Genomic DNA, 14614 nt, shown 5'->3' with positions numbered 1-14614 from the left:
AGATCTCCATCTTGGACAGCCTGGTAGATGAAGCTGCTGTGCTTCTCTATGGTCAGGTCCAGCCCATGGTGAAGCCATTGTGTTTCAGGGCTGTAGACAGATGAACACGTGCATGCATGTACACACACACAAGGCGGACATGGCCATGGACACAGACTGAGCAGTGCCCTTAGTAGCATCTGCATAAAAACTCTCAACACTCACACACCAACAGCACCAGTGTCACAGTACTGCTCTTCCTGTCCTGCTGATGAGTGTAGGAGTTCACTCACTATCAGATAGGTGCGCAACACACACACATGGATTCACCCAGGAGCCAGCCCCACACAGAGTTTACCTTCCTGAGAAAAAGTAGTTTGTGTAAAATTAGAACATTTATTAAACCTTCAGTATTTTTGGCCCAGTTCAAATCAAACCACAGTCTGGAAATTAAATTCTGCTTGAATGTATAGTATATCTTTGATTAGTTTCATTATGTAGCAAAATAACTTTTCTTAGGAATATTTTGCAGTATGGACTTTTATGGATTCAATGGACTTTTGATGAACATTTGATGGGGGTGTCCCTCAGACACAGATAAAGAAATTATATCTGTGTATATATCACAGGATGGGAATGGAGGGTGGTGCTTAATGAAGATTTATTGGATAGTGTAAGCCCTAAGTATGTTGCAAATGATATGGAATAAGGAGTAAATATTGTACTGTGCCTGTCCAGTATGAAGTCAATTTTCTTCATAGCAGTCCATATGGTGCTGAGTTTTGGATTTGTCACTAAAAGAGTGTTGATAACACAACAAGTAGTGTTATCTCTTTCTCACTGTCCCTCCAGCAAGTAGGCTGCAGATGGGCAAGAGACTGAGAGGTGACACAGCCAGGACAGTTGACCCAGGTTGACCAAAGGGATATTTCATAACATATGATGTCATGCTCAACAATAAAACTGGGGAAAAAGGAGGGGGAATTGGAGGTGTTCTTTGTTATGAAGTTATCTTCCCAAGTAACTGTTACTCACCCTTCTTTCAAAGAATTGTCTAAACACCTTCCTGTTGATGGGAAGTAGCAAATAAAGTCCCTACTTAGTTTTGCTTGCACATGCAGCTTTGTTTCCCTTATTAAATTGTCTTTATCTTGACTGATGAGTTTTTCTTAATTTTACACTTCTGATTCTCTCCCCTCATCCCACTGATGGGGGAGCTAGTGAGTGACTGGATGGTGCCTAGTTGGTCAATTCACCGCAAATGCACACAAACGTAAAATGTAGTAGAAAAGTGACCTGCCTGACATAACTTGACGGAAAAAAAAACAGGTGTTATGCTTATATGTGTTCTTCCTGTTTTTACTGGGCATTGATCCTTTGGTATAACAGATTGTCAAAAGTTTGACTAAAGCTAGTAAGATGAAATGTAGAAGACATTTCATTACCACTGTAAATCAGCGTTTTCAAACCCAGAATGGTTTTAGGACTTGAACATGCGTAGATGGAACTTTATGATAAGTTCACCTATGAACTCCAGTGAAAGAAAACAACAACAAAAACACTCTGTTTAAATTATCTATATAAACACAAAGATTTACCTTTCCTAGCTTAAAGCTAAAAGTCAGAAGGTTAGTCTAATTTAGCATCTTGAATATCTGTAAGAATGGAGAGTTTCTCCAAAAGGTGGTTTGTTTCACATAGTTAGACAAATAATCACTTTCTTCCAGCCTGGGAATCATTCCCCTGATGTCATCATAAGACCTCTCTCAATTTTTTTTTTCTACGGTCTTGGGAATCTGAAGAGGTCCCCGTTGACTGGAAGCTGGCAAATATTGTACCAGTTTTCAAGAAGGACAAGAAAGAAGACCCTGGTAATTACAGGTGTGCCAGTCTCCCTTCAGTGCCTGGTAAAGTTATAGAGCAAATTGTTCTGGGAGTTTTTGAAATACACCTGAAGGGTAATAAGGTCATTAGTCATAGCCAAAATGGGTTCACAAGGGAAAGGTCCTGTTTAACAAACCAAATTTCTTTTTATGAAAAGGTCACTCATCTAAGTGACAAAGGTAAGCTGATGTAATATTTTTGGATTTTTGTAAAGCTTTACATACTGTTTATCACAGTATCCTTCTGGACAAAATGTCCAGCATACAGCTAGAAAAATACATAATATGATGGAGAACAGTTGGCAGATGGTTTGGGCTCAAAGTGTTCTAGCAAATGGAGTTACATCTGGCTGGTGGCCAGTCACTAGTGGTGTTCCCCAAGGCTCCATTTTAGGGTCAGTTCTGTTCAATGTTTTCATAAATTACTTGGATATATGTCTGAAAGCTGTTTTGAGTAAGTTTGTGGATGACACTAAACTAGGGGGAGCTGCTGACTCCATCAAGGGTAGAGAAGCCTTCCTGAGAGACCTTGACATATTAGAGGGCTGGGCAATCACCAACAATATGAAGTTTAACAAGATCAAGTGCCTGATTCTGCACCTGGGAAGGTGCAACGCTGGGTATATGTACAGACCAAGGGATGAGAGGCTGGAGAGCATCCCCACAGAAAGGGATCTGGGTGTTCTGGTTGACATCAAGTTGAATCTGAGTCAATAGCATGCCCTGGCAGCCAAAAGTGACAACCATATTCTGGGGTGCATCAAGCATGGCACTGTTATCTGATCAAAGGAAATGATTGTCCCACCCTGCTCTGTGCTGGTGCAGTCTCACCTTGAATACTGTGTGCAGTTTTGGGCACCACAGTATAAAAAGGACATAAAACTATTACAGTGTGTCTAAAGGAGGGCTACAAACATGGTGAAGGGTCTGGAGGGCAAGATGTATGAGGAACAGCTGAGGTCACTTGGTTTGTTCAGCCTAGAGAAGAGGAGACTAGAGGAGTGGAGACCTCATTGTGGCCTACAGCTTCCTCATGATGGGGAACGGAGGGACAGGAACTATCTCTTCTCTCCAGTGATCAATAGGACCTGAGGGAATGGCATGAAGCTGTGACAAGGGAAGTTCAGGTTGGATATCAGGAAAAGATTCTAAACCCACCATTTCAGCCCCCAAACACTCAGTTATCTGCTGTTTCATAAACAGCTTTTTCGGTCAATTTACCCTTATTTTATTTAATCCACGTTGCCTATTTATCTTATCACTTCTGCTATCCCAATCCATTCCTTGAGAATCAGCCCCTCTTCTCTATCAATAACTACACAATGCTATATTTACAGTTTCTTCCACTATCCATCAGCTTCACATTCTTCTTTATATCAGGAGTTCAGCTGAAGTGTCTTTAGCTTAAAAGTACAGATGCAGAGGTATCTCATCCAGAACATAAAAGGTTCTTTTATGCCCACAAGAGAACCTGTCAGAAATATGGGCACCTGTTGCATTGCTGGCTAGCAAGGACACTAAAAAGGTGCATATATATTTACATAAATATATATATAATATCTAAAATGTATAAAGGCTCAGAAAAATAAATAAAGAAAAAAGCTGTTCATTAATGTTGGCTTGCTTTGAAGAAAATTAATACAGTAACAATTTATTAACACCACCAGGAAAATTCCAAAGTGGTCCAGTTACAGTAGATCGATGAATTACCACAAGTAAATGCCTCTTAGTTTCCTGCCCCTTCTTTTCCAAATATGAAGCAAATTAACATAGTGTAAATAATCCCAAATCCTTATTATAAAAAAGGTAATCATGAGCATGGTTTATATTTAATATGTTTTAATTTACAGCTGGGAGATGATCCTGTTTGTCCCCAGTCAGTTGCCTATGGCTCAGCTGAAAAATAATGATTTGATAAACCATAATCACTCAATGTTATTCTGGTTTGTGATCCTATCTGTAATGTTCAAAACACACAGGCTTAGACAAGAAAATACTATAACATTAGCTTTACATCAATTGGTTTTCAACTAAACCATCAGACTATGACCAGGTCTTCTACCCTTCCTCTGAAACAATCAAGGCTTAGATCTTACTTTTCTGAGGAAAGCTGTGATGTATTTATAATGATATTTGTCTTTCAGGAGAAAATATCTGACATTGTGGGAGTCACAATAAAAGCATTACAATTGAGAGCAAATGTATGGTCATTTGAGTCAATAATCAGCTCAGAGTTTTTTCAGTACTAAATGCTTTGATAGAAATTCATGATGGGACCTGACTCACAGGATATGCTGTCTTGCGGTGTACCACTATGATACAGCATCCTCCTAAGCACTAGAAAGTCTTCTTTAAGAACCCAGTTCAAATGTCTTTAACAAAAGTTATTGATACCTATGTCCTTGTCCCTCAATGTTGCCATTCTGGAGGTCAATAAAAATGGTCAGAGTGCACTCTGTGGTGGTCCTGAGGCCAACTTATCAACTGTGATTGCCAACTTGCCTATCCCCAAAGAGCATGGCCATTTCTGAGTTGCCCACAGGAAACAGTTTCTGGGCTCTGTGACTTCTGCAACCATTGTCAGACATGGACATAGTCTAGGACCATTGTATCTGTGCCAGAATTAAGCCTGTTACTGAGTATTACAATCACATACTGGGGCGTGAGCACTCAGAATCGTAGAATCATAGAATGGTTTGGATTGGAAGGGACCTTAAATATCATCTAGTTCCAACCACCTGACATGGACAGGGACACCTACCAGTAGACCAGGTTGCTCAAAGCCCCATCCAACCTAGCCTTGAACGCTTCCAGGAGTGGGGTATCCACGACTTCTCTGGGCAGTTAGTTTTTAGTTCTACTAATGAATTAAATATAATGAAAGTAACAGTAAATATCTACTATTGTTTTGCACTACAAGTTTCATTGCAGTGCTGAACATTGTAATATTGCAGAATTTAAGATACAATGCAATTGATCAGACAATACAGTGTTTCTACAAACCTTTATTTCAGTTTCCTTTGTAAACTCAGATATAAGGTATGAGAGCTCAGAACAGAAATGGGAAGACAAAATCCATGCTCAATGGATTTCTACCTTAGTTAACTAAGCAGATGTATTATAGAACTTTCATCATGTCTAGTTATTTTGGAAGTTATCCAAAGCCCACTAAAACAAATGAAAAGATTTTCCACTGTTTAAATGTTTTCTAGGTAAGATACTTGGGCCTTGGTTCAAAAAACAATTAAGCAGATACATTCCTTTATGCATTGATGTACTTAAGTTTAATGACACTTTGGCATCAAAGAAAATAAGGTATGTTTTATTATTTTGTGGTGTGCTCTTGAACAACTGAAAGGTTGCCTTTCATATTTACTGCAGAAATTCAAATGACTGCATTGGTTTCAAAATAGTGGAGAAAAATCTTCCTGATGAAAATGATAAGAAAAAAGCTTACTTCATACAGTTAGAAAAATGGCTACAATTTTAGGGGTGGGAAAGGTGGGGAGAATGACATAGTTTAAGTGCCTAGGTACTTATGTTCAGCATTTTGTAGATACTAGAATTCACAAAATAGAACTATCCACAAGCTATCAATAAGCCTCCTATTTCCACCATTAGGTATTTAATTAATTGCCTAAATCCTCATACTCCACAGTAACTTGAAAACATAGATACTTGAAATGAAACACATCTAACTCTGCTTGAGGATCAGAAGAAATTACCTGATCCCACAATAAAGGTGGTAGTATTACATCTTTCATTCGTTGACATGCTGATGATAGCACTGAGATGCTGTTTTGGCAGTAGGAATTGAGTAACAGTAGGGGAACCTCCCTGCCTGCAGAACCATGATGCAAGTTCTTGATAGAATGTGTACACTGGCATATTTTTTGACACATCAGAAGCTCTAGGACTTTTTGTGATTGAATAGATGTAAAATGGAGTTTTCTGCTCAGTTTGAAAAGCAACTTCTCACAACTCTGATTATCAATTACGCATTTGCTTCTCATGCATCTATCACTTCAGAAGCTCAATATCAGACAGAGCAAACTTCTTTCTGAGAGTGATCATTGGTGTTTTGTTTTTTTTTTTAAATTAAATTCCATTGTACTCCATAGTTGTCTTAGCCATCAACACACACACACAAACAAACAAAACAAAACAAAACAAAACAAAACAAAACACTTGTTCAAGGGTTTCAGACCTTTCAGGTCATTTAGAATCCTTTTTCATTGGCTTGACAGATATTATCTAAATAAAGAATTACCCAGAGTTTGAGGCAGTCTGGCAATAGCATCTATACAAACATTGAAAAGAAAATGTTCTTGACATTTCAGAGACATGCAGACTATCATCTTTTTGCTTGCCTCAAAATTAAATCAGTTATTCTGAGGAAAAAATGTATACAGTTGGTATTTACATTTTGTTCTTTAAATATACTTGTTCCTGAAGTGGGGAGAGAGGTGGGATATTTTATTAATGTTATAGTGAAACTTTAGCATCTCCTGAACAAACTTTTCTAATATGCAAAAGCTTGCCTATGAACTATGATGTCAATTTTGTCCCCTGCAAGTAAAGAAAACAATGAAACCTTCTAGGTCACTGTTACATATTGAACAGTCCTTTCACAGAAGTATATTAGAACAAATTATATCTGTACATTTATAACCCACAAAGAAACATAATATAACAGTCGCTACAGTATTCTGTATGATCTCTGAAGGTTCATTTTATAATGTGTAATGCAGAGACATCTGAGTGATGAGTATGATAGTATGCCTGGTTACAAGTATCATATCCAATGACAGCTAAATCAAATGGGCTGTAACTTCAGTTTATAATCCTTTCCTACAGTTATGTGACAGCCTCAGAAATAAGTTGTGCACTTTCAAATAGAATATTTTTTTCCTTTTTTTCTCTTTTTTTCTTTTTTTTTCTTCTTGTAGGTGGTTTTGAACCATCATTAGTACTTCTCGTTATCAAATACTAAAACGGCTGTAAATTGTCAATTCCTTTCTTTTCATCTGTTTAATTTTAATAACTGATAGACTACAGCAAGATGAATTATAAGCATGCCGCAAACCTTTTATTCACGTCACCCATAGACAGTGATGGTAGCTGCACTGATGCAAGGAATGCATCAGATTATCAGGTGTTGAAAGCTCCTAAACTTCCATTGATTTAATCAAAGTGATTATATTTTCTGGTTTATGTTAATGATCCAGTAATCTTCTTTCAGTGACACCAAATCTTCTTTTCCCCTAAAAAAAATATTCATAAAATGAATTAAATTTCACCAGAGAAATGTGGTTTCAACAGTTTCTGTATTGCCTTCTCTTGCTGTTGTGGATTTTATATTGGTTCTCTCCACTGCAAACAGGAAGCATATAGTAGGCAGAATCAAAGCTAATACATGTCATGTTCTTTTTTTTTTTTTTTTCCTAAAGGAAAGTTTAACATTGTCAGGACTTTAGAGTATAGCTAAATGATACAGAAACCATCACATTTAAAAGGAGTTTCAAAAATAGTTAAGTGCAGGACACATAAAATAGAGCCAGTAGAGTCAGAAAAAAGTATGCTGATATACATCTTCAGTGAGAAATCATAGAATCAGTGTTGCCTGTAGATGATCTACAAGATCTGGGAACCTGAGAAGATTTACAGGATATAACTGTAACAGGAGTTATTAATTTGTCTGTTTTCTTCTGAAATGTTCATGAATTTGTCAGTTTTCTTATAAAATGTCTGTTTTCTTCTGAATTCATGTATTCTAGGAACAGACACCAATGATGCCGTCCGAGTGATGTGTATATTTGATGGGAAGGGAGGAATGCAGCAATTTTGCCCAGCTACCTAGAACAGCTGCTGGGCTGTGCCTGTGATTCAACTGAACAGGAAGATTTCCAAGGGTCTAGCAATGGGCCCCAATTATAAATTTTGTGCTACGATTACTAGAAGATCAACGTAAAGGCCAAAGCTCTCATATATTTTGCTCTTTACTTTCCAACTTCACATATAGCATGTTGCTGCTCTCAAGGGCTTAGTGTTTCTAAGGCTAAAGATTTAGGGATAATGCTTAAGGTCATATCACTGCACACTAGAAAGCAGATCAGGCCAAAGAAAGCTGTGGGATTTTGAAGTCCTCCAGGCAGAAGCTAAGCCCTTTCATCTGATTATTTACTCTTCTGGGATGCACAAGTCCAGTTCCATCTGTGAAGTACATGATGAAAAATGTTACCAATGCAACAGTTTTCCTCACACCAGTAATTTGCATAAATGTAATGCATATGTAAATGACTAAGGATATTCCTTTTTTTTTTTTTTTTAGAGTTGGGGATGATTGACTGGTAGGAATTTTAAATCAAATCATGTAAACCTACCTTGTACTGTCTTCCAGTGGGCTGTCCCTAGGTTTCCCTTCAATAATCCATTTGTTCCAGATTTTTTGGCTGAAGAACTGCTTTTGTGTCCTACATATTTGATTGGATTGAATAAATCATTGCTTCCACACTGTCTGAGAGTTGGCAAAGACTGTCTAGTACACAGAAAGGATACAGATTTTTATTTATTTATTTATTTATTTGGTATAGCTCATTACAGCAGTCCTGCCACACTCTGAGTGCACAGATTTAACAATATTAAAAATGGCAAGTAATTTAAGAGCTTAAGCCTCTTACACCAACTCACATGATATCCAAATTTGTCTGAACAATGAAAGATTTAAGAGATAAAATGAATAAAAGGTGTTAATTAAATTAATCCACCCCTTTCAAGCAGACCTGTTCGAGTTTTTCTCTTCCTTTTAATTCAAAGAAATTACCACTCTTTGGATATGTTCTAATGTCTCTGGTGTTGCATTATTCTGTGAATTTATGCTTTCTTACTTTCAGTTTTCCATGATCAAGACTCTTTTCTGACAATAAACAGGCTATCACCTAAGATGAGAAGACAGATTTTGATTTGAAAATGTTAGTCTTTTTCTATTTGCAGTGTGTATGGTAAGATCTTAAATTGCGTAAGAAGTGGTCAGGAAAATTTTGTCCTTCTCTGTCTATATTGGGTTTATGTGGCAAGGTTTTGGTAGCAGGGGGCTGCAGCGGGTGGCCTCTGAGAAGAGTCCAGAAGCTGCCCCATGTTAGGTAAGAGGCAGTTGCAGCTGGTTCCAAAAGGGACCTGTCGCTGTCCAGAGCCAAGCCAGTAAGAGATGTCGTTTACACCTCTGTGAAAGCAGATTTAAGAAAGGGAAAAACAAACAAACAAACAACAACAACAACAACAAAAACTGCTTTTCAACAGCAGCTGAGAGAGAGGAGTGAGAACCAGCCCTGCAGACACCAAGGTCAGTGCAGAAGGAGGGCAGGAGGTGCTCCAGGCACAAAGCAGAAGTTCCACTGCGGCCTGTGGAAGAACCACTGGTGGAGCAGGCTGTCCCCCTGCAGCCCATGGGTCCCACATGGAGCAGATCTCCACACTGCAGCCTGTGGAGGAGCCCCCGGTGGAGCAGGTGGATGTGGCCTGGAGGAGGCTGCGGCACATGGAGAGCCCCCGCAGGAGCAGGCCCCGGGCCGGAGCTGCAGCCCGTGGAGAGGAGCCCACACAGGAGCAGGGGGCCTGGGGGGGGAAGCTGCCACCCGTGGGGGACCCATGTTGGAGCAGTTTGCTCCTGAGGGATGGACCCTGTGGTACGGAGCCATGTTGAAGCAGTTCTTGAAGAGCTGCTGCCTGTGGGCAGCCCCCACAGGATCAGTTTGGGAAGGACGGCATCCCGTGGGAGGGACCCCATGTGGAGCAGGGGCAGACAGTGAAGGTGCAGAGGAGACAAAGTGTTAGGGACTGATCACAGCCCCCATACTCCATTTGCCTGTACTGCTCGAGGAGAGGATGTAGAAGTGGGTGGATGGGGGGAAAGTGTTTTTAGATTTCTTTTAGTTTCTCATTTCCTTAGTTCGTTAGTAATAGTAAGTAAATCTCATTAATCTCCCTGTACTGACTCTGTTTTACCTCTGACAATAATTGTTGAGTGATGTCCCTGTCCTTATCTCAACCCTTGAGCCCTTTCCATCTTATTTTCTTCCCCTTATCCTTTGAGGAGGGGGAATGAGAGACCATTGTGGTGGCGTTCAGCTGAATAACAGGGTAAAACCGCTACATTTTCCATGGTTCTAACCCAGCAGTTTACAGTGAAGAGTTTGCAAGGCATATATTTTAGTACTCCAAAGTGTTAGAAAGATGCATAGGAAAAAAAAATAATAAAATATATACTTAAAAAAAACCAAAAAACTGAAATCTACTAGATAAGAGTATGTTATTAAAACTTTTTCCCTCACGGTAGCCATGCTAGAGGAGTTTCGTAGATGCTTCTGAATTTCATTCAACCTGAATGTTGATGATTCAGTTTTTTTAACATATAATAATATTCTTAATTTAAGTCATATCCATTGAGCATCATAGTGTTGGAATTTAGTCTTGTGTGAATAAATTCTTGGGATTGGATAAACTCAAGTGATAAATCCAAAGTTTTCAAAAAATAGTAAGTTAATTGTAGGAGGCCAGCCTCCCCCTAGGCTTACCACTGTGAAAACATTAACCAAAAGAGAGTTTCAGCTTTTTTGACAGAGTTTTCACATCTTGTTTGCCTGTTCATATTCAAATTAAACAACTTTCAAGAGGTATTCTTTTAAGAAGAGTATTGGTGCTTGATAGACAAGTAACATATTGTATTATTGCAAAACTGAAAATACCTCTAAACAGATCTTTATATACAGGTAGACATCGAAGTATCAGATCTTTGAATTTTTATAGATTTTTATAAAATTTGTTTTCACAACAAATTGTAAAGAAGTGTTGTGACCCTTCAAAGAGCAGACTTTCACTTTGAAGAAAACATTTGATTGTAGCCTGTTATATCCTGTTATATATATAAAAAAGAACGACGGCAACAAAAAATCACAGATACAAAATCAGGTGCCAGAAATTTGATTTAATGAATGAGAGTGAACGTCATATGAAGTCATGTGAAGGGATGGAAATGTGTAACAAGGTCATTTCATAATAATCTCGAGAAGTAACATACATACTGGGAATAAAAAAAAAAAATCAGAGCAACAAAACTCCTACAAGAAACCCAGCAAGAACATTTGAAATAAATGCACATGAACATTTACAAAAAAGAATATGTTTCCAATTTCCCCATTAGTCAATGGACCAGGAAAACCTAGGTATATTTTTTTGGCCTTTTTTGGCTTTAACCTAATCTTGTCAGGTAAACTGATAAATGTATCATTCAAAATTGACATCTATAAGTTGGTAAACATCTGGAAAGCACTTTCAAATACTTTACTGCATTAATAGGAATATTTTTTTCTTCCACTTTTAAGTATTATGGCAGTGCATTAGCTACTCACTTCTCTTTAAAAACAGGAACAATAAAGGAACAAACTCCACTTGGCTCTGTTCTCTTCCCATGGGATACCCTGTCATCATGGGCTTATTTGCAAGTTCCTCTTTCTTTACAGATTTAATAGATTTCCCTGGTTCAATCCCCTTTGAAAAAAAAAAAAAAAAAAGCAGGAAGGAGCAGATCCATAATTTCTTCTTATGACAGAAAGAGCAAAGTATCAGTACAGGAGCTGCTTAAGCTCAGAAGAGACTCTCAAAAGAAAATAGGAGTTTCAATCTCTCAGCTTTTTGCACATTTCACTAAAGGCTTGTAGCTGGTAGCTCAGGGACTGTGATGTAGAATGAATTACTTTGACAGAAAGGCGTAACCTTGTGAAAAATTTATGTGAATGTTGGTACATGCTCTGTATTGTATTCTACTGGTAAGGATATGGATATATTATTTCCACCTTCCTAGAAAGGTGGGAGTTCAAATAGTTAATGTCGAGGCCATCAGTGGCCAGTTTGTCATAGGATTTTATGAACTGGATAGGGGTAGAAGAAGTCATCTCTCTACAGCCTAGTTTAATCTGACACCATCTATATTCTTCTAGTAGAGAGTTTTGGTGAGATAGTGATAGGGATGAGACACCTTTTCCATTATTTGGACGATCTGAAGAAATGTACTAGAGAGGATCACAGTGTCAGATAAATTGATTTGTGTATAAGAGACTTTTTGAGTGATATGGTTTGAGGAAGGCAGGCAAGAGAATAATAAAGAAAAGGAGAAGGGAAACATTTTATTTTAAAAGAGGGCTTATTTTGGTTTTCTCAAATTCTCTGAAACTATCAGCAGTTATAAAGTACAGCAAGTTAGATGAGCAGTCTCAGAGGAGTCATTAAATTATCACAATGGTAAAACCTGTAGAAATCTTTAGGTTGAGTAGCTTGATCCATTTCTTTAAAATTGTATTTTCTGCAGTTAGAAGAAATTCTAAGTCTTCAGGGAACTTCCTGATTATATTTGGATCTCAGAAACATTGTCTTGGAGGCAGGTAACTTCTAGTCCATTTTCTTGTTTTACTTAGCATGCCTCTTTTTTCTCTATTTCTAGTGACCTCAAGCACTTTTTTTTTTTTTAAGCACTCTTTTTTTTTTTTTTCTTAATAGCTTACATGTAGTTTCTGGAAACCAGTAACACAGTTTAGAATTGCCTTCTATTCACCACTGTATGCACTACTATCCATTCAGGTGTTTAGAAAGCTATGATAACTTTATGCTGTGAAAAAATCTATAATTTATAATTTATTTAGTATCTTTTTGATTAAAGTAGGTAGTGTCTCAATTTAATGAATTTCATATTTTGAAATTAAAAGAAAATTTCTCTTACTTGTAACAGAGCAGCAAACAATGAATATGAACATTTTAAATTTTGGTAGCTATTCTTGAGAAACTATTGATAGTTTTATTTACTATTTTTAGGGTTATTTTCCCATCCAACCATTGCTTCTTTGCAGTTAAAGAGAAACTTATTTAAATGTTTGTAATTAGGACACATGTAACTCTTTATATGTGATATTACAAAGTGCTTTCCAAAGAGTTATTTACAATTTCCATAACTTTTCCCCTTCATTTTATATACATTTAAAACAAAATTAGACAAAAATTCCAAACACGTTTCTAAAAATAAATCACGGAGGAACAGAGTGGTTGAGGTTGGAAGGGACCTCTGGAGATGATCTGGTCCAACCCTCCTGCTCAAGCACCAGAGCACACTGCACAGAATCACCTGCAGGGGGGTTTTGAGTATCTCCAGAGAAGGAGACTCCACAACTCCTCTGAGCAATGTTTTCCAGAGCTCTGTCACTCTCACAGTAAAAGATTTTTTTCCCCTCATATTCAGATGCAACTTCCTACGTCTCAGTTTGTGCCCATTGACTCTTATCCTGTCACTGTGCACCACTGAAAAGGATCAGTTCCCATCCTCTTTAAGAGGATGACACTGTCCTTAAGATATTTGAATACATTGATAAGATCCCCTCTCAGCCTTCTTTTCTCCAAGCTAAACAGGCTGATCACTCCCAGCCTTTCCTTATAAGAGAGATGCTCCAGTCCCATAATCATCTTCATAGCCCTCTGCTAAACTCTCTCTAGGAGCTCCATGTCTCCCTTTGACTAGGGAGCCCAGAACAGGACACAGTACTTCTGATAAGGCCACACCAGGGCTGAGTAGAGAGGGAGGATATCATCTCTCAACCTGCTGGAATCACTCTTCCAAATGCACCTCAGGTTAACACTGGCCACAAAGACACATTGCTAGCTCATGGTTAACTTGTTGTCCACCAAGACTCCTAGGCCCTTCTCTGTAGAACTGCTTTCCAGCAGTTTTTTTGGTAGTATTTTGATATGAAAAGATGCAGATAGTTTCTGTTAAGAAACACTTAGACTCATATCCTGCAGTTACCAGTGAGAATCAGCCAGCTGTGTCTAGATCCTCAAAGAAATTTAAGGATCCGCATAAGCATTGTCTTCTTAGTGACTTTAGAAAACATGTCCAATCATCTACTATATCTTTAGGCACTTAAATACCTGCAAATATCTGCCCCAACCTAGATTTTAAAAGTGGTTTGAAGTATTCAGTATCCTAATCAGATTAAGTTATTTGAATACCTCGCTGATCTTCAGCCTCTGGAATCACTCACATATTTGAAACTCAGAAACAAACATGGTGTAGGAAATTGTTTCACAGTGAGATTTGATACCAAAAAAAACCAAACACCACAACAACAACAACCAAACAAACAAACAAAAAACAACACAAAATCAGTTGCAAAACGAGAAATAGTTCTTTTTCATTAGTTCTTGAAAATGTCTCAGTTTAAACACGATTTCCTACTCTGTGTTGCACTCAATTTAAAGATGTAGAATAACTGATGATAGTCTGCTGAAGAATAATATGAATGATGAAAAGTCCAGCAAACATGAAAGAAAAAGGATTTTCAGTTTGAGAAGAGAAGGAGAGAAAGGAAAATTGAACATAATGACAATTTTCAAATACATAAATGCTACTACTTTCCATCCTTGTGAAAGACAAGGCAAGTAGTACTGCTTTAAATTGCAACAGGACAGATTTATATTAGATGGTGGGTAAAAACCCTAATGCTATTAATGATAACGAAGTGCTGAAATGTATTGCCTGTACAGCTGTGGGTCTCAAGACATGACAAGAAGCACTTCTCTGAAAAATGACCTAGCTGGAGACACTCCTGCCTTAAGGCACAAGGTGAACTAAGTGATCTTCTGAGGTATGTCCCAGTCCTACAGGTAGGAAACTTGACAACTCCTTTTCCCTGTAAGGGTATACATCTTGC

This window comes from Anser anser (genome assembly GCF_964211835.1).
Source record: "Anser anser genome assembly, chromosome: 1".
Classification (NCBI taxonomy): domain Eukaryota; kingdom Metazoa; phylum Chordata; class Aves; order Anseriformes; family Anatidae; genus Anser; species Anser anser.
The sequence above is the reverse complement of the archived record's forward strand: the minus strand, read 5'-3'. Positions refer to the sequence as shown.